The following is a 19,280-nucleotide window of genomic DNA, read 5'->3' as shown; positions in this document are numbered from 1 at the left end:
ATGTGAAAGAGGAACGTGCGGAGTTGAATATTTGGGACAAATGTGGGGAAAGTAATTTATTAAATATTTTATAATATTCATTTCCGTAACCATCAGGGCCTGGTGATTTGAATAATTTGAGTTGTTGGATGGATTTTTCAATTTCTTCCTGGGTGAGAGGAGAATTTAAGAATTCTAAATTTTCCTGATTTATGATAGGTAGATCTATAGATGCCTTGAATTTTCCTATATCCGATGTATTAGGTTGAGGAAGTGAAGGTTGCATTTTAAATTATGTAATTTATTGTAGAATTCTACAAACGAATTTGCTATATCCTGAGGATGGGATACTAATGAACTGTCATGACTTTTAATTGTATTAATTCTATTTATTTGCCTCATTTTTTGATTCTGTTCATCATGTAGCGGGTCGGTTTATTCAGTGATGAATATTGTTTAAATTTGGAGTTTTTAGCATTGAATCGTAGGAAGAAAAAATTAAGGATTTGAGTTCTTGCCTTCGTTTCAATATTTTGGTTTTAATAGGCATTGACGGATTAGTTTTATTTGTTCATTTTCTTAATTTTTTATTTTGTTTTGAAGTTCTGTAATTTGGGATCGATTCAGTTTTTTCTTTTTGAAAGAGATTTGAATCGTAATACCTCTTATTAACGCCTTATGGGTGCACCAGTTGGTGAATGGATTTGTATCTTCTGGGGAATTTTCTTTGAAGTAATTTATTTCTATAATCTGTTTGTATTCAGAATAGTGGAGGATGTTGGAGTCACATTTCCACATTTTTTATTGAATGTCCCAATTGTATCTCCGCTATGACCGGTGAGTGGTCCGAAAAGGTTTCCTTATCTATGATTTTTTTAAATTTGGGTAGGGTAAATATGTCCGATAATATTAAGTCTATTCGTGAAGCAGACTGGAGTGAGTCGGAGAAGTGAGTAAATTCAATTGGAGTTTAAGCACCTGTGTCAAACATTTCATTTTGGGATATCCAATTGTCCAAGGTATTTGTTCTATTTCTATGTGTTGTAGAAGAGTCCATTAGTGTATTTGGGACCATATTAAAGTCCCATAGCCAAAACAGGGCTCCCTTCTTCACCGATTCTACCTTTCTTTTTAGCTTATTTAGAAAGTTCACTTGGCCACTGTTTGGGGCATGGGTATTAATTTTTGTACACATTTGATTGTTCAGAGTGCAAATTAGTATATGATATCTTCCTTTCATATCCATGAACTCCTCTAATAGTTCAAAGGACAGGCTGTTTTTAACTATCGTTATGACCCCAGCCTTTTTCTTTAGGTTATGTTCACACATAGCTTCCTGTCCCTGCAGGTTCTCCCGCAGCGGATTTGATAAATCTGCAGGGCAAACCCGCTGCGGTTATCCCTGCAGAGTTATCGCGGTTTGTCCTGCGGGTTCCACTGCGGGATTTTACCCCTACTATTGATGCTGCATATGCAGCAATATGCACCATCAATAGTAATGTTAAAAATAATAAAAATAATGATATGCTCACCCTCTGACGTCCCTATCTCCTCGGCGCTACAGGCGGCGGTCCGGTTCCAAAGATGCTGTGCGGAAATATGGTTCCCGGAGCCTGGAGGAGAGTCTCCTCTCCTCCACCCCGAGTACCATCCGCACATTATCCGCTTACTTCCCGCATGGTGGGAAGCGGATCAATGCATTTCTATGGGTGCAGAATCGCTGCGATTCTGCACAAAGTGACATGCTGCGGGTTGTAAACCGCTGTGTTCCCGCGTGGTTTTTCCCGCAGCATGTGCACAGCGGTTTGCGGATTCCATAGGGTTTACATGTTACTGCAAACGCTATGGAAACTGCTGCGGACCCGCAGCTGCAAAATCGCCGTGGTTCCGCAGCAAAATCCGCAAAGTGTGAACTTAGCCTTAAATTCTCAGATTTAAATATATACTAGCTGAAGAGCCCGGCGTTGCCTGGGCATAGTAAATATCCGTGAACCCTAAATATTGTTGTCCAATTTGTCCTGAGTACGCTGATACCCGATATGTGGGGGGGAACCACCGTTTGAGCGCATGGCAGAGCTCGGAAGGGAAGGAGCATCATTTAGAATGCAGACTTAAATGGATTGGACTGCAGGCGTCACATTGCGTTTGCAGAGCCCCATATGTACCTAAACAGTAGAAACCTCCCACAAGTGACCCCGTATTGGAAACTAGACCCCCCCCAAGGAACTTATCTAGATGTGTTGTGAGATCTTTGAACCCCCAAGTGTTTCACTACAGTTTATATCGCAGAGCCGTTAAAATAAAAAATCCATTTTTTTCCCACAAAAATTTTTTAGCCCCCAGTTTTGTATTTTCCCAAGGGTAACAGGACAAATTGGACCCCAAAAGTTGTTGTCCAATTTGTCCTGAGTACGCCGATACTCCATATGTTGGGGTAAACCCCTGTTTGGGCACACGGGAGAGCTCGGAAGGGAAGGAGCACTGATTTACTTTTTCAACGCAGAATTGGCTGGAATTGAGATCGGACGCCATGTCGCGTTTGGAGAGCCCCTGATGTGCCTAAACAGTGGAAACCCCCCAATTATAACTGAAACCCTAATCCAAACACACCCCTAACCCTAATCCCAACGGTAACCCTAACCACACCTCTAACCCTAATCCCAACCCTATTCCCAACCGTAAATGTAATCCAAACCCTAACTTTAGCCCCAACCCTAGCCTTAATGGGAGAATGGAAATAAATACATTTTTTAATTTTTTTAATTTTTCCCTAAGGGGGTTTGATTTACTTTTATAGCGGGTTTTTTAGCAGATTTTTATGATTGGCAGCCGTCACACACTAAAAGACGCTTTTTATTGCAAAAAATATTTTTTGCGTTACCACATTTTGAGAGCTATAATTTTTCCATATTTTGGTCCACAGAGTCATGTGAGGTCTTGTTTTTTGCGGGACGAGTTGACGTTTTTATTGGTAACATGTTAGGGCACGTGACATTGTTTGATCGCTTTTTATTCCGATTTTTGTGAGGCAGAATGACCAAAAACCAGCTATTCATGAATTTCTTTTGGGGGAGGCATTTTTACCGTTCCGCGTTTGGTAAAATGGTTAAAGCAGTTTTATTCTTCGAGTCAGTACGATTACAGCTATACCTCATTTATATCATTTTTTTATGTTTTGGCGCTTTTATACGATAAAAACTATTTGATAGAAAAAATAATTATTTTTGCATCGTTTTATTCTCATATAATATCTTTATAACTTTTTTATTTTTTTGCTGATGATGCTGTATGGCGGCTCGTTTTTTGCGGGACAAGATGACGCTTTCAGCGGTACCATGGTTATTTATATGTCTTTTTGATCGCGTGTTATTCCACTTTTTGTTCGGCGGTATGATAATAAAGCGTTGTTTTTTGCCTCGTTTTTTTTTTTCTTATGGTGTTTACTGAAGGGGTTAACTAGTGATATAGTTTTATAGGTCGGGTCGTTACGGACGCGGCGCTACTAAATATGTGTACTTTTATTGTTTGTTTTTTTTATTTAGATAAAGAAATGAATTTATGGGAATATTACATATATTTTTTTCATTATTTAGGAATTTTTTTTTTAATTTTTTTATTTTTTACACGTGTGGAAATTTTTTTTTAAACTTTTTTACTTTGTCCCAGGTGGGGACATCACAGATTGGTGATCTGACAGTTTGCACAGCACTCTGTCAGATCACCGATCTGATTTGCAGCACTGCAGGCTTCACAGTGCCTGCTCTGGGCAGGCTCTGTGAAGCCACCTCCCTCCCTGCAGGACCCAGATGCTGCGGCCATCTTGGATCCGGGTCTGGAGCAGGGAGGGAGGTGAGGAGACCCTCGCAGCAACGCGATCACATCGCGTTGCTGCGGGGGTCTTAGGGAAGCCCGCAGGGAGCCCCCTCCCTGCGCGATGCTTCCCTGTACCGCCGGCACACCGCGATCTAGTTTGATCGCGGTGTGCCGGGGGTTAATGTGCCGGGAGCGGTCCGTGACATAGTGCCGGATGTCAGCTGCAATAGGCTGGACGTACTATTCCGTCCTTGGGAAGTAGGGCCCACCTCACATGGACGGAATAGTACGTCCATTGTCAGAAAGGGGTTAAACCAAGAATCAGTTCTTTTGGCAGTGTGGACAGGCGCCAAGTCCTGGTGGAGAATTAAATTTCCATTTCCAAAAAGCTTGTTGGCAGAGGGAAGCATGAAGTGCTCTAAAACTTCCTGGTAGACTGCTGCGCTGACTTTAGTCTTGATAAAACACAGTGAACCTACACCAGCAGATGACATGGCTCCCGAAACCATCATTGATTGTGGATACTTAGGCCAAACATTTCGGATTTTAAAATCATTTTTTCAAGCAGGTGTTATAAAGTATTCTAATTTTCTGAGATAATGACTTTTGGGTTTTCATTGGCTGCAAGCCATAATCATCAACATTAACAGAAATACACTTGAAATAGATCACTGTTTGTAATGACTCTATATAATATAGTTTCACTATTGAAGAACTGAAGTAAATTAACTTTGATATTCTAATTTTGTGAGAAGCACCTGTATATGTATATAATCTCTATAATATAATATATAATAATATATAATTATATAATAATATATAAACACTATGTTTGCACTGCCATTTTTATATCTGACTAGATGGTGGCCTGATTCTAACGCATCGGGTATTCTAGAATATGCATGTCCACGTAGTATATTGCCCAGCCACGTAGTATATTGCCCAGCCACGTAGTATATTGCGCAGCCACGTAGTATATTGCCCAGCGACGTAGTATATTGGCCAGCCACGTAGTATATTGCCCAGTGACGTAGTATATTGGCCAGCCACGTAGTATATTGCCCAGCCACGTAGTATATTGCCCAGCCACGTAGTATATTGCCCAGTGACGTAGTATATTGGCCAGCCACGTAGTATATTGCCCAGTGACGTAGTATATTGCACAGCGACGTAGCATACAGCAGAGGTGTCAAACTGCATTCCTCGAGGGCTGCAAACAGGTCATGTTTTCAGGATTTCCTTAGTATTGGACAGGTGATGGAATCATTCTGTGCAGGTGATTAAATTATCACCTGTGCAACACAAGGAAATCCTGAAAATATGACCTGTTTGCAGCCCTCGAGGAATGCAGTTTGACACCTCTGGTATACAGCACAGAGCCACGTAGTATATTGCCCAGTCACGTAGTATATTGCCCAGTGACGTAGTATATTGGCCAGCCATGTAGTATATTGCACAGCCACGTAGTATATTGCCCAGCCACGTAGTATATTGCCCAGCCACGTAGTATATTGCCCAGTGACGTAGTATATTGGCCAGCCACGTAGTATATTGGCCAGCCACGTAGTATATTGCCCAGTGACGTAGTATATTGCACAGCCACATAGTACATTGCACAGCCACGTAGTATATTGCCCAGCCACGTAGTATATTGCCCAGCCACGTAGTATATTGCCCAGCAACATAATATATTGCCCAGTGACGTAGTATATTGGCCAGCCACATAGTATATTGCCCAGCTACATAGTATATTGCCCAGTGACGTAGTATATTGCACAACGACGTATACAGCACAGAGCCATGTAGCATATTGCCAAGCCATATAGTATATTGCCCAGTGACGTAGTATATTGCTCAGCCACGTAGTATATTGCCCAGCTACATAGTATATTGCACAGCGACATAGTATACAGCACAGAGCCACATTGTATATTGCACAGCCACGTAGTATATTGCACAGTGACGTATTATATTGCACAGTGACGTAGTATAATTCCCAGCCACGTAGTATATTGCCCAGCCACGTATGTCACAGGTTAAAAAATAAAAAATAAACATACTCACCTTCGGAGCCGAGGGCCCCTTTTAGTTCTAACATACTCACTTTCGGATATGGCGCAGGCGATGAGAGCGCGGCTGCCGCCATCTTCCATTCCCAGGATGCATTGCGAAATTACCCAGATGACTTAGTGGTCTTGCGAGGTCGCTAAGTCTTCTGGGTAATTTCGCAATGCATCGCCGGGAACGGAAGATGGCGGCCGGCTCTACAGACAACGGATGGTGAGTATAGCAGGTATTTTGTTTTTTTATTATTTTTAACATTACATTTTTTACTATTGATGCCGCATAGGCCGCATCAATAGTAAAAAGTTGAGGACACACAGGGTTCATAGCAGCAGTGACGGAGTGCGTTACCCGCCGCATAACACGGTCCGTTACCACCGGCATTAACCCTGTGTTAGCGGTGGCTGGAGGAGAGTATGCGGGCGCCGGGCAGTGACTGCGGGGAGTAAGGAGTGGCCATTTTCTTCCGGACTGTGCCCGTCGCTGATTGGTCGTGGCTTTTTTCCCACGACCAATCAGCGACTTGGATTTCCTTGACAGACAGAGGCCGCGACCAATGAATATCTGTGACAGACAGACAGAAGGACAGAAAGATGGAAGTGACCCTTAGACAATTATATAGTAGATGAAGGGGATGTTCCCAAAACGTGTTATTTTTAGGAAATATTTTACTTGTAACTTGTTGCTAAGTGAAGTGTGAATTAATGTTGAGAAGACCCCAATAAAGGTATATTTACAATCATCGTCCTAAGATGGGTGTATCTCCTACACCAGACTCCTGTGCCATGTGTTTTCTGCTTGCTACGTGGCTGAGCTTCCAGCGAAGACACATTTCTGTGATTCCGAACATTACATGCAGAAGATTTAGGTTATGGCATTTTTCATACGGACACAAGTGTCTGCCCTCGCTGTTGGTGATGCAATCTCTGGCCGCTGCCTTGTAGCTTGGTGGAATCGGGGCACATGGGCTCCATGTCCTGGTGATTTGTGGGGTCCCAGTTGCCGGAGCTACATTGTCACATGGATCAGTGATCTGTTTACACCAGAATATTCCATCTGAATCCTTCAGCTACTTGTATAGATTATAGCCGGCCTCCCATGATCTCCCGCGTGGCCTCGGATAACTGGTTGTGGCCAGGCTTCATTGTTCTCTTGTCTCAGTGATATATTACAGTGGAAATGTTCAGCTTCTGCCCTGGAGTGAAAATTAAGCGGTTTGATGCTCATTTCTTCTTTTCGAGGAGCCATAATAACAATATATGAATAAGTGATTTTCATTTTCTGTCATTGATATTGATTGTTAAAATAAAACTTTTATATTGAGGATTTTCTTGAATTTTACATTTTTAACAAATATGTTTATATCATGTTTTCTATCAATATATTGTACAAAATGATGAACAACCAACGGAGATGTCTGATAAGGGGACTGTCGGTGCAAACTGTATGGTTGTTACTATGTCATAATAAGATGGCAGCCATGGGGCCATCACAACCCATCAGTGCCCGCCACTGAGGTTACATGGGGAGTAAATGTATGGGGAAGTCTGGAGCGGGTGTATGGAGCAGGTTCCCAGGTTGAGCCCGCATTCAGCAGATTATGGCTGGATCTGAAGTATTGCTATATGTACAGTATAAGGTATCGGATCATCGGAGGTTCAATTCTCTTAGTAAGGTTTGTTAAATAATATGTAGATATGTTAGGTAGGCCTATTCCTCCTTATGCTTTGCATTTGTACATGTTATTGGTAGATGTTCTAGCCTTTTTCTTATTCCATATGAACAGGTTAATTGTCGTTTGGAGGCTTGTAAGAATGGAGGTGTTAATTTTAAGAGGAAGAGTTCCCAATATATATATAAAATTTTAGGGAGAATAAATGATTTAAGGATTAGTATTCTTCCCCACCAAGACAGGTCTTTTGTTCCAAAAAAGAAGAGGTCTCTATTTATTGTTTCTAATTGTATTTTGAGATTCTTTGTCATTATTAGGTTTAGGTCTTTTGTAATGTGGTGCCCAAGTATTCTATTTCTTCTTCTGACCAACTCAATGCTGATATACTATTAATATTTTTTTATTTCAGATTCACTTAGATAAAAGGGAAGTATTTTCGATTTTGTTTCATTGATCTTGAAAAAAAGAGATTCCAGTGAAGGTTTTAAGGGTATATTTTAATTCTTTGATTGACTCAAAAGGATTTGTTAAGCTTAGTATCAGGTCGTCAGCAAAAACACCTATCTTAAATTGACGTGTATGTGGCCTAATTCCTTTTATGCTTTTATTTTGTCTAATGGATTGCGCAAGCGTTTCCATTGCTAAAATAAAAAGAAGTGGTGATAGGGGGGCAACCCTGTCTTGTTCCGTTTGAAATCTCGAATGGTTTTGATAAGTCATTGTTTGAATAAATTCTAGCTTTTGGCTTAGAATATAATGCGATAACACTTTTAATGAAATCCTCGTTAAAGCCACATTTACTAAGTACTGATTTTAGGTATAGCCAATTTAGGCAATCAAAGGCTTTTTCCGCATCTAAGGTGATGATAGCTGTGGGCAATTTCGAAGAATGGATCAATCTGATAGTGTTTATTAATCTTCTAGTCCCATCCGTTACGTGACCTTTAATGAAGCCAATTTGGTCCCAATTAATAATCTATTAATGAGGGTAAGTAGGTTTTGAGTCTATTTGCAAGTAATTTAGAGTAGATTTTCAAATCTGAATTTATCAGGGAAATTGGTCTATAGTTATTGTCTAGGGTTAAATCCGAATTGGGCTTGGGAATTAGAACTATAGTAGTCTCCAACATTTCTTCTGGGAATGTGCCAGAGGAACGTGCTGAGTTGAATATTTGGGACAAATGTGGGGAAAGTAATTTATTAAACATTTTATAATATTCATTTCCATAACCATCAGGGCCTGGTGATTTGAATAATTTGAGTTGTTGGATGGATTTTTCAATTTCTTCCTGGGTGAGAGGAGAATTTAAGAATTCTAAATTTTCCTGATTTATGATAGGTAGATCTATAGATGCCTTGAATTTTCCTATATCCGATGTATTAGGTTGAGGAAGTGAAGGTTGCATTTTAAATTATGTAATTTATTGTAGAATTCTACAAACGAATTTGCTATATCCTGAGGATGGGATACTAATGAACTGTCATGACTTTTAATTGTATTAATTCTATTTATTTGCCTCATTTTTTGATTCTGTTCATCATGTAGCGGGTCGGTTTATTCAGTGATGAATATTGTTTAAATTTGGAGTTTTTAGCATTGAATCGTAGGAAGAAAAAATTAAGGATTTGAGTTCTTGCCTTCGTTTCAATATTTTGGTTTTAATTGGCATTGACGGATTAGTTTTATTTGTTCATTTTCTTTATTTATTTTGTTTTGAAGTTCTGTAATTTAGGATCGATTCAGTTTTTTCTTTTTGAAAGAGATTTTAATCGTAATACCTCTTATTAACGCCTTATGGGTGCACCAGTTGGTGAATGGATTTGTATCTTCTGGGGAATTTTCTTTGAAGTAATTTATTTCTATAATCTGTTTGTTTTCAGAATAGTGGAGGATGTTGGAGTCACGTTTCCACATTTGTTTTTTATTGAATGTCCCAATTGTATCTCCGCTATGACCGGTGAGTGGTCCGAAAAGGTTTTCTTATCTATGATTTTTTTAAATTTGGGTAGGGTAAATATGTCCGATAATATTAAGTCTATTCGCGAAGCAGACTGGTGTGAGTCGGAGAAGTAAGTAAATTCAATTGAAGTGGAGTTTAAGCACCTGTGTCAAACATTTCATTTTGGGATATTCAATTGTCCAAGGTATTTGTTCTATTTCTATGTGTTGTAGAAGAGTCCATTAGTGTATTTGGGACCATATTAAAGTCCCCTAGCCAAAACAGGGCTCCCTTCTTCACCGATTCTACCTTTCTTTTTAGCTTATTTAGAAAGTTCACTTGGCCACTGTTTGGGGCATGGGTATTAATTTTTGTACACATTTGATTGTTCAGAGTACAAATTAGTATATGATATCTTCCTTTTATATCCATGAACTCCTCTAATAGTTCAAAGGACAGGGTGTTTTTAACTATCGTTATGACCCCAGCCTTTTTCTTTAGGCTATGTTCACACATAGCGTCCTGTCCCTGCGGGTTCTCCCGCAGCGGATTTGATAAATCTGCAGGGCAAACACGCTGCGGTTATCCCTGCAGATTTATCGAGGTTTGTCCTGCGGGTTCCGCTGCGGGATTTTACCCCTACTATTGATGCTGCATATGCAGCAATATGCAGCATCAATAGTAATGTTAAAAATAATAAAAATAATGATATACTCACCCTCTGACGTCCCTATCTCCTCGGCGCTGCAGGCGGCGGTCCGGTTCAAAAGATGCTGTGCGAGAAGGACCTTTGTGACGTCACGGTCATGTGACCGTGACGTCATGGTCATGTGACCGCAACGTCACCACAGGTCCTGGTCGCATAGCAAACCTGAGACCGGACGGCCGCGTGCAGCGCTGAGACTTCAGAGGTGAGTGTATCATTATTTTTTATTTTAATTTTTTTTTTTTTAACTCAAATATGGTTCCCGGGCCTGGAGGAGAGTCTCCTCTCCTCCACCCCGGGTACCACCCGCACATTATCCGCTTACTTCCCGCATGGTGGGCACAGCCCCATGCGGAAAGTAAGCGGATCAATGCATTTCTATGGGTGCAGAATCGCTGCGATTCTGCACAAAGAAGTGACATGCTGCGGGTTGTAAACTGCTGCGTTCCCGCGTGGTTTTTCCCGCAGCATGTGCACAGCGGTTTGCGGTTTCCATAGGGTTTACATTTTACTGTGAAAGCTATGGAAACTGCTGCGGACCCGCAGCTGCAAAATCGCCGCGGTTCCGCAGCAAAATCCGCAAAGTGTGAACTTAGCCTTAAATTCTCAGATTTATTTTTTTGGGGGCTATCATTTACCTTGAATTTCGACTCTTGGATGCAAATTATATCATTTTTTAATGATTTCTTTCCATAGGGAAAATCTTTTCTGAGAGCTATTTAACCCCCTTACGTTATAGGTTAGTATTTTAATACTCATAGTAGGGGTAGGTTAACCAGTGTGATAAAAGATTTTTAATATAAGACATATTTTCAGTTGTTTCACACTTTTTTGTTAAGTATATAATTCCACATGTGTTAATTCATAGTTTTGATGCCATCAGTGTGAATGTACAATTTTCATAGTCATGAAAATACAGAAACATCTTTAACCCCTTCATGACCCAGCCTATTTTGACCTTAAAGACCTTGCCGTTTTTTGCAATTCTGACCAGTGTCCCTTTATGAGGTAATAACTCAGGAACGCTTCAACGGATCCTAGCGGTTCTGAGATTGTTTTTTCGTGACATATTGGGCTTCATGTTAGTGGTAAATTTAGGTCAATAAATTCTGCGTTTATTTGTGATATAAACGGAAATTTGGCGAAAATTTTGAAAATTTCGCAATTTTCACATTTTGAATTTTTATTCTGTTAAACCAGAGAGATATGTGACACAAAATAGTTAATAAATAACATTTCCCACATGTTTACTTTACATCAGCACAATTTTGGAAACAAAATTTTTTTTTGTTAGGAAGTTATAAGGGTTAAAATTTGACCAGCGATTTGTCATTTTTACAACGAAATTTACAAAACCATTTTTTTTAGGGACCACCTCACATTTGAAGTCAGTTTGAGGGGTCTATATGGCTGAAAATACCCAAAAGTGACACCATTCTAAAAACTGCACCCCTCAAGGTACTCAAAACCACATTCAAGAAGTTTATTAACCCTTCAGGTGCTTCACAGCAGCAGAAGCAACATGGAAGGAAAAAATGAACATTTAACTTTTTAGTCACAAAAATTATCTTTTAGCAACAATTTTTTTATTTTCCCAATGGTAAAAGGAGAAACTGAACCACGAAAGTTGTTGTCCAATTTGTCCTGAGTACGCTGATACCTCATATGTGGGGGTAAACCACTGTTTGGGCGCACGGCAGGGCTTGGAAGGGAAGGAGCGCCATTTGACTTTTTGAATCAAAAATTGGCTCCACTCTTTAGCGGACACCATGTCACGTTTGGAGAGCCCCCGTGTGCCTAAAAATTGGAGCTCCCCCACAAGTGACCCCATTTTGGAAACTAGACGCCCCAAGGAACTTATCTAGATGCATAGTGAGCACTTTGAACCCCCAGGTGCTTCACAAATTAATCCGTAAAAATGAAAAAGTACTTTTTTTTCACAAAAAAATTCTTTTAGCCTCAATTTTTTCATTTTCACATGGGCAACAGGATAAAATGGATCCTAAAATGTGTTGGGCAATTTCTCCTGAGTACACCAATACCTCACATGTGGGGGTCAACCACTGTTTGGGCACATGGTAAGGCTCGGAAGGGAAGGAGCGCCATTTGACTTTTTGAATGAAAAATTATTTCCATCGTTAGCGGACACCATGTCGCGTTTGGAGAGCTCCTGTGTGCCTAAACATTGGCGCTCCCCCACAAGTGACCCCATTTTGGAAACTAGACCCCCCAAGGAACTTATTTAGATGCCTAGTGAGCACTTTAAACCCTCAGGTGCTTCACAAATTGATCTGTAAAAATGAAAAAGTACTTTTTTTTCACAAAAAAATTCTTTTCGCCTCAATTTTTTCATTTTCACATGGGCAGTAGGGTAAAATGGATCATAAAGTTTGTTGGGCAATTTCTCCCGAGTACGTCGATACCTCATATGTGGGGGTAAACCACTGTTTGGGCACTCGGCAGGGCTCGGAAGGGAAGGCGCGCCATTTGACTTTTTGAATGGAAAATTAGCTCCAATTGTTAGCGGACACCATGTCGCGTTTGGAGAGCCCCTGTGTGCCTAAACATTGGAGCTCCCCCACAAGTGACCCCATTTTGGAAACTAGACCCCCCAAGGAACTTATCTAGATGCATATTGAGCACTTTAAACCCCCAGGTGCTTCACAGAAGTTTATAACGCAGAGCCATGAAAATAAAAAATAATTTTTCTTTCCTCAAAAATGATTTTTTAGCCTGGAATTTCCTATTTTGCCAAGGATAATAGGAGAAATTGGACCCCAAATATTGTTGTCCTGTTTGTCCTGAGTACGCAGATACCCAATATGTGGGGGTAAACCACTGTTTGGGCGCACGGCAGGGCTCGGAAGGGATGGCACGCCATTTGGCTTTTTAAATGGAAAATTAGCTCCAATCATTAGCGGACACCATGTCACGTTTGGAGAGCCCCTGTGTGCCTAAACATTGGAGATCCCCCAGAAATGACACCATTTTGGAAACTAGACCCTCAAAGGAACTAATCTAGATGTGTGGTGAGGACTTTGAACCCCCAAGTGCTTCACAGAAGTTTATAACGCAGAGCCATGAAAAAAAAAAAAAAAAATTATTTTCTCAAAAATGATCTTTTAGCCTGCAATTTTTTATTTTCCCAAGGGTAACAGGAGAAATTTGACCCCAAAAGTTGTTGTCCAGTTTCTCCTGAGTACGCTGATACCCCATATGTGGGGGTAAATCACTGTTTGGGCACATGCCGGGGCTCGGAAGTGAAGTAGTGACGTTTTGAAATGCAGACTTTGATGGAATGCTCTGTGGGCGTCACGTTGCGTTTGCAGAGCCCCTGATGTGGCTTAACAGTAGAAACCCCCCACAAGTGACCCCATTTTGGAAACTAGACCCCCAAAGGAACTTATCTAGATGTGTGGTGAGCACTTTGAACCCCCAAGTGCTTCATAGAAGTTTATAATGCAGAGCCGTGAAAATAATAAATACATTTTCTTTCCTCAAAAATAATTATTTAGCCCAGAATTTTTTATTTTCCCAAGGGTTACAGAAGAAATTTGACCCCAATATTTGTTGTCCAGTTTCTCCTGAGTATGGTGATACCCCATATGTGGGGGTAAACTACTGTTTGGGCACATGCCGGGGCTTGGAATTGAAGTAGTGACGTTTTGAAATGCAGACTTTGATGGAATGCTCTGCGGGCGTCACGTTGCGTTTGCAGAGCCCCTGATGTGCCTAAACAGCAGAAACCCCCCACAAGTGACCCCATTTTGGAAACTAGACCCCGAAAGGAACTTATCTAGATGTGTGGTGAGCACTTTGAACCCCCAAGTGCTTCATAGAAGTTTATAATGCAGAGCCGTGAAAATAATAAATACGTTTTCTTTCCTCAAAAATAATTATTTAGCCCAGAATTTTTAATTTTTCCCAAGGGTTACAGGAGAAATTGGACCCCAAAAGTTGTTGTCCAGTTTCTCCTGAGTACGCTGATACCCCATGAGTGGGGGTAAACCACTGTTTGGGCACACGTCGGGGCTCAGAAGGGAAGTAGTGACTTTTGAAATGCAGACTTTGATGGAATGGTCTGCGGGTGTCACGTTGCGTTTGCAGAGCCCCTGGTGTGCCTAAACAGTAGAAACCCCCACAAGTGACCCCATTTTAGAAATTAGACCCCCCAAGGAACTTATCTAGATATGTGGTGAGCACTTTGAACCCCCAAGTGCTTCACAGACGTTTACAACGCAGAGCCGTGAAAATAAAAAATCATTTTTCTTTCCTCAAAAATTATGTTTTAGCAAGCATTTTTTTTTATTCACAAGGGTAACAGGAGAAATTGGACCCCAGTAATTGTTGCGCAGTTTGTCCTGAGTATGCTGGTACCCCATATGTGGGGGTAAACCACTGTTTGGGCACACGTCAGGGCTCGGAAGTGAGGGAGCACCATTTGACTTTTTGAATACGAGATTGGCTGGAATCAATGGTGGCGCCATGTTGCGTTTGGAGACCCCTGATGTGCCTAAACAGTGGTAACCCCTCAATTCTACCTCCAACACTAACCCCAACACACCCCTAACCCTAATCCCAACTGTAGCCATAACCCTAAACACAACCCTAACCGCAACACACCCCTAACCACAACCCTAACCCCAACACACCCCTAACCATAACCACAACCCTAATTCCAACCCTAACCCTAAGGCTATGTGCCCACGTTGCGGATTCGTGTGAGATATTTTCGCACCATTTTTGAAAAATCCGCGGGTAAAAGGCACTGCGTTTTACCTGCGGATTTTCCGCGGATTTCCAGTGTTTTTTGTGCGGATTTCACCTGCGGATTCCTATTGAGGAACAGGTGTAAAACGCTGCGGAATCCGCACAAAGAATTGACATGCTGCGGAAAATACAACGCAGCGTTTCCGCGTGGTATTTTCCGCACCATGGGCACAGCGGATTTGGTTTTCCATATGTTTACATGGTACTGTAAACCTGATGGAACACTGCTGCGAATCCGCAGCCAAATCCGCACCGTGTGCACATAGCCTAATTCTAAAGGTATGTGCACACGCTGCGGAAAACGCTGCGGATCCGCAGCAGTTTCCCATGAGTTTACAGTTCAATGTAAACCTACGGGAAACAAAAATCGCTGTGCCCATGCTGCGGAAAAACTGCACGGAAACGCAGCGGTTTACATTCCGCAGCATGTCACTTCTTTGTGCGGATTCCGCAGCGGTTTTACAACTGCTCAAATAGAAAATCGCAGTTGTAAAACCGCAGTGAAATGCGCAGAAAAACCGCGGTAAATCCGCCATAAATCCGCAGCGGTTTAGCACTGCGGATTTATCAAATCCGCAGCGGAAAAATCTGCAGAGGACCAGAATACGTGTGCACATACCGAAACCCTAACCCTAGCCCTAACCCTAACCCTACCCCTACCCCTAGCCCTACCCCTACCCCTAACCCTACCCCTAACCCTATTCTAACATTAGTGGAAAAAAAAAAATTTCTTTATTTTTTTATTGTCCCTACCTATGGGGGTGACAAAGGGGGGGGGGGTCATTTATTATTTTTTTTATTTTGATCACTGAGATATAATCTATCTCAGTGATCAAAATGCACTTTGGAACGAATCTGCCGGCCGGCAGATTCGGCGGGCGCACTGCGCATGCGCCCGCCATTTTGGAAGATGGCGGCGCCCGGGAGAAGACGGACGGGACCACGGCTGGATCGGTAAGTATGATAGGGTGGGGGGGACCACGGGGGGGGGATCGGAGCACGGGGGGGGAATCGGAGCGCGGGAGGGGTGGAACGGAGCGCGGGGGGCGTGGAACGGAGCACGGGGGGGCTGGAATGGAGCACGGGGGGTGGAACGGAGCACGGGGGGGTGGATCGGAGTGCAGGGGGGGTGATTGGAGCACGGGGGGGTGATTGGAGCACGGGGGGAGCGGACACGAGCACGGGGGGGAGCGGAGCACAGGACGGAGGGGAGCCGGAGCAGTGTACCGGCCAGATCGGGGGGGTGGGGGGCGATCGGAGGGGTGGGGTGTGGGCACACTAGTATTTCCAGCCATGGCCGATGATATTTCAGCATCGGCCATGGCTGGATTGTAATATTTCACCCGTTATAATGGGTGAAATATTACAAATCGCTCTGATTGGCAGTTTCACTTTCAACAGCCAATCAGAGCGATCGTAGCCACGAGGGGGTGAAGCCACCCCCCCTGGGCTAAACTACCACTCCCCCTGTCCCTGCAGATCGGGTGAAATGGGAGTTAACCCTTTCACCCGATCTGCAGGGACGCGATCTTTCCATGACGCCGCATAGGCGTCATGGGTCGGAATGGCACCGACTTTCATGACGCCTACGTGGCGTCAAAGGTCGGGAAGGGGTTAAATGAGGTGTGTCCAAACTTTTGGTCTGTACTGTGCTTTGGTCTGATGAGTCCAAATTTGAGATCTTTGGTTCCAACCACTGTGTCTTTGTGCAGCGCAGAAAAGGTGAACGGACGGACTCTACATGTCTGTTTCCCACCGTGAAGCATAGAGGAGGTGGTGTGATGGTGTGGGGGTGCTTTGCTGGTGACACTGTTGGGGATTTATTCAAAATTGAAGGCATACTGAACCAGCACGGCTACCACAGCATGTTGCAGTGGCATGCTATTCCATCCGGTTTGTGTTTAGTTGGCCCATCATTTATTTTTCAACAGGATAATGACCCCAAACACACCTCCAGGCTGTGTAAGGACTAATTGACCAAGAAGGAGAGTGATGGGGTGCTACGCCAGATGACCTGGCCTCCGCAGTCACCAGATTTGAGCCCAATCGAGATGGTTTGGGGTGAGCTGCACCGCCTGCAGTCTGAAGGCAAAAGGGCCAACAAGTGCTAAGCATCTCTGGGAACTCCTTCAAGATTGTTGGAAGACCATTCCTGGCGACTACCTCTTGAAACTCATCAAGAGAATGCCAAGAGTGTGCAAAGCAGTCATCAAAGCAAAAGGTGGCTACTCTGAAGAACCTAGAATATTAGACATAATTTCAGTTGTTTCGCACTTTTTTGTTAAGTACATAATTCCACATGTGTTAATTCATAGTTTTGATGCCTTCAGTGTGAATGTACAATTTTCATAGTCATGGAAATACAGAAAAATCTTTAAATGAGAAGGTGTGTCCAAACTTTTGGTCTGTACTGTATGACTGTTAACCTGTTTGGTTAGTGTTATAGGAACCTGTAAAACCTGTAAAAAAAATCTGTAAAGAGAAACTTATTAATAAAACTTATCTCTAAACTTATCTAATCAAAACAACAGAACTTATATTAAAAACTTAAAAGTCCTCTTGAAGGAATCCTTAAAAAAGATTCTACTTCACCTGTGGGGAAAAGTCTGTGGAAATAAAGTTCTTAAAAGGAAACATCCTTTATTTAGAAGAAAATATAATATATGTAATATCTAAAATATAACCATTACAATAAAAACTTGTTAATATAGCAGAATAGGAAGTTAATTCAAGTAATTTTATTAGGATCTGATGAGGGACCGATTTTTGTCTGAACATTATGAGCAATTGAGGTTAGAAAGTCAGAACCTTTTTTTTTTGGGTGAGAAGCGGTATTGTTTTACCTTTAAAGAGGACTAGACGTTTTAAGGGGAAACCTCATTCATAGGGGATCTCCTTGTCTCTCAAAGCTACGGTAATTGGTTTGAATGCTTTTCTACCATCTACAGGAGCTTAGGGTATGTGCACACGTTGCGGTTTTTACTGCGGATCCGCAGCTTCAAAAACGTGATCCGCAGCAGTTTTCCATGCGGTGTACAGTACCATGTAAACCTATGGAAAACAAAAACCGCTGTGCACATGCTGCGGAAAAAAACGTGCGGAAGCGCTGCGGTTTATTTTCCGCAGCATATCAATTCTTTGTGCGGAATCTGCAGTGGTTTAACACCTGCTCCATATTAAAAAACTGCAGTAGAATCCAAACAAAAACCGTGGAAAATCCGCAGGAAAAACGCAGTGTTTTTGCCCTGCGGATTCATCAAAATCAGTGCGGAAAAATCCGCACACCAGGCCGCAGCGTGTGCACATACCCTTAGAGAGATCCGTGAAGAGTTTCAGGTGTTGGTAGCGTACTGGGAATTTCTTCTCTGTTTTAATGTCATTTTGAACTTTTTCTTTTACATGAAAGAAGTGAAAGCGTAAGATAGTATCCCTAGGGAACTCTGCCGGTATATTAGACTGTTTTTGGAGACGATGTATTCTTTCAAGAGTTAAATCTTGATCAGAAAGAGTGGGACAAATTTTTTTTAAATACGGTCTTGACATAGTAAGTTTATGATTTGATACATTTTCTGGAATTCCTCTTATTTTGAGATTTTTTCTTCTATTTCCATCTTCGAGGTCTGCCATTTTTAATTTTAATTTTTGCAATTCTGAAACAATATCTTGATTATCATTTGTTAATTTTTCCAATTTTTTTTTTCCACTTCAATCATGTTGTTCAAATTTTTTATTAAATAAATCAAAGGTATAATGAAAAATTAAGAATTGTTTTTCTAATTTAATGGATAGATCTTCTCCATTTTTTTTTAGCTAAATTAGGTATTTTTCAATGGTATCTTTATCTGTAATAGGAAAGTCAGGGAAAGTAGTTGACTCTTTTTTTAAAGCGAGGCTTATCTGGACTTATATTAGAGGAGTAATTCTCCTGCGTTACAGGACCCCCAGCACCAAGAATATGTTATGCAGTATATATTATGTATAATAAGTTCCATGTGAAATGCATCAGTCCACAGGCTGCGCCCCTGGACAAGATATTCTCCTTCTGACCTCCCCCACCTTTGTAATTCCCACAGTAAATATCAGCAGGCTCCGGCCCCCTGCGGCTATTGTAATGTATGTCTGGCCTGCTTTTTCTATTGTCCTGCCCTGTGTATCTGTGTTATATATTCTGTGTTCTGTGAATAAAGTGTGTTCTTTTAGACTGGAAATATGTGGAGTAGCAGTCAGCTTTTATATGCTCTCATGTAATCAAGAAATTCCAGCCAGCGTCCTTCATTCAGAATCCAGCAAAACTACAGTCAATGAGTCCCAAAAAAATATAAAATGTAAACCTTTA

At 41.7% G+C, this 19,280-nt stretch overlaps 1 long non-coding RNA gene across 1 annotated transcript in view; it reads left to right on the top strand.

The window, feature by feature from the left end:
* Window positions 1–17,010, top strand: part of LOC138662758 (uncharacterized) — a 36,382-nt gene extending 19,372 nt beyond the window's left edge. The window contains exons 2-3 of the long non-coding RNA XR_011318066.1: window positions 9,410–9,486; window positions 16,876–17,010. This is a non-coding gene — a long non-coding RNA (uncharacterized lncRNA). The remainder of the gene's footprint in view (window positions 1–9,409; window positions 9,487–16,875) is intronic.
* Window positions 17,011–19,280: the final 2,270 nt, after the last annotated feature.

Source organism: Ranitomeya imitator, chromosome 2, assembly GCF_032444005.1.
Source record: "Ranitomeya imitator isolate aRanImi1 chromosome 2, aRanImi1.pri, whole genome shotgun sequence".
Lineage (NCBI taxonomy): Eukaryota > Metazoa > Chordata > Amphibia > Anura > Dendrobatidae > Ranitomeya > Ranitomeya imitator.
Note: the sequence above shows the minus strand (reverse complement) of the source record. Positions and strands in the feature narration are given on the sequence as shown.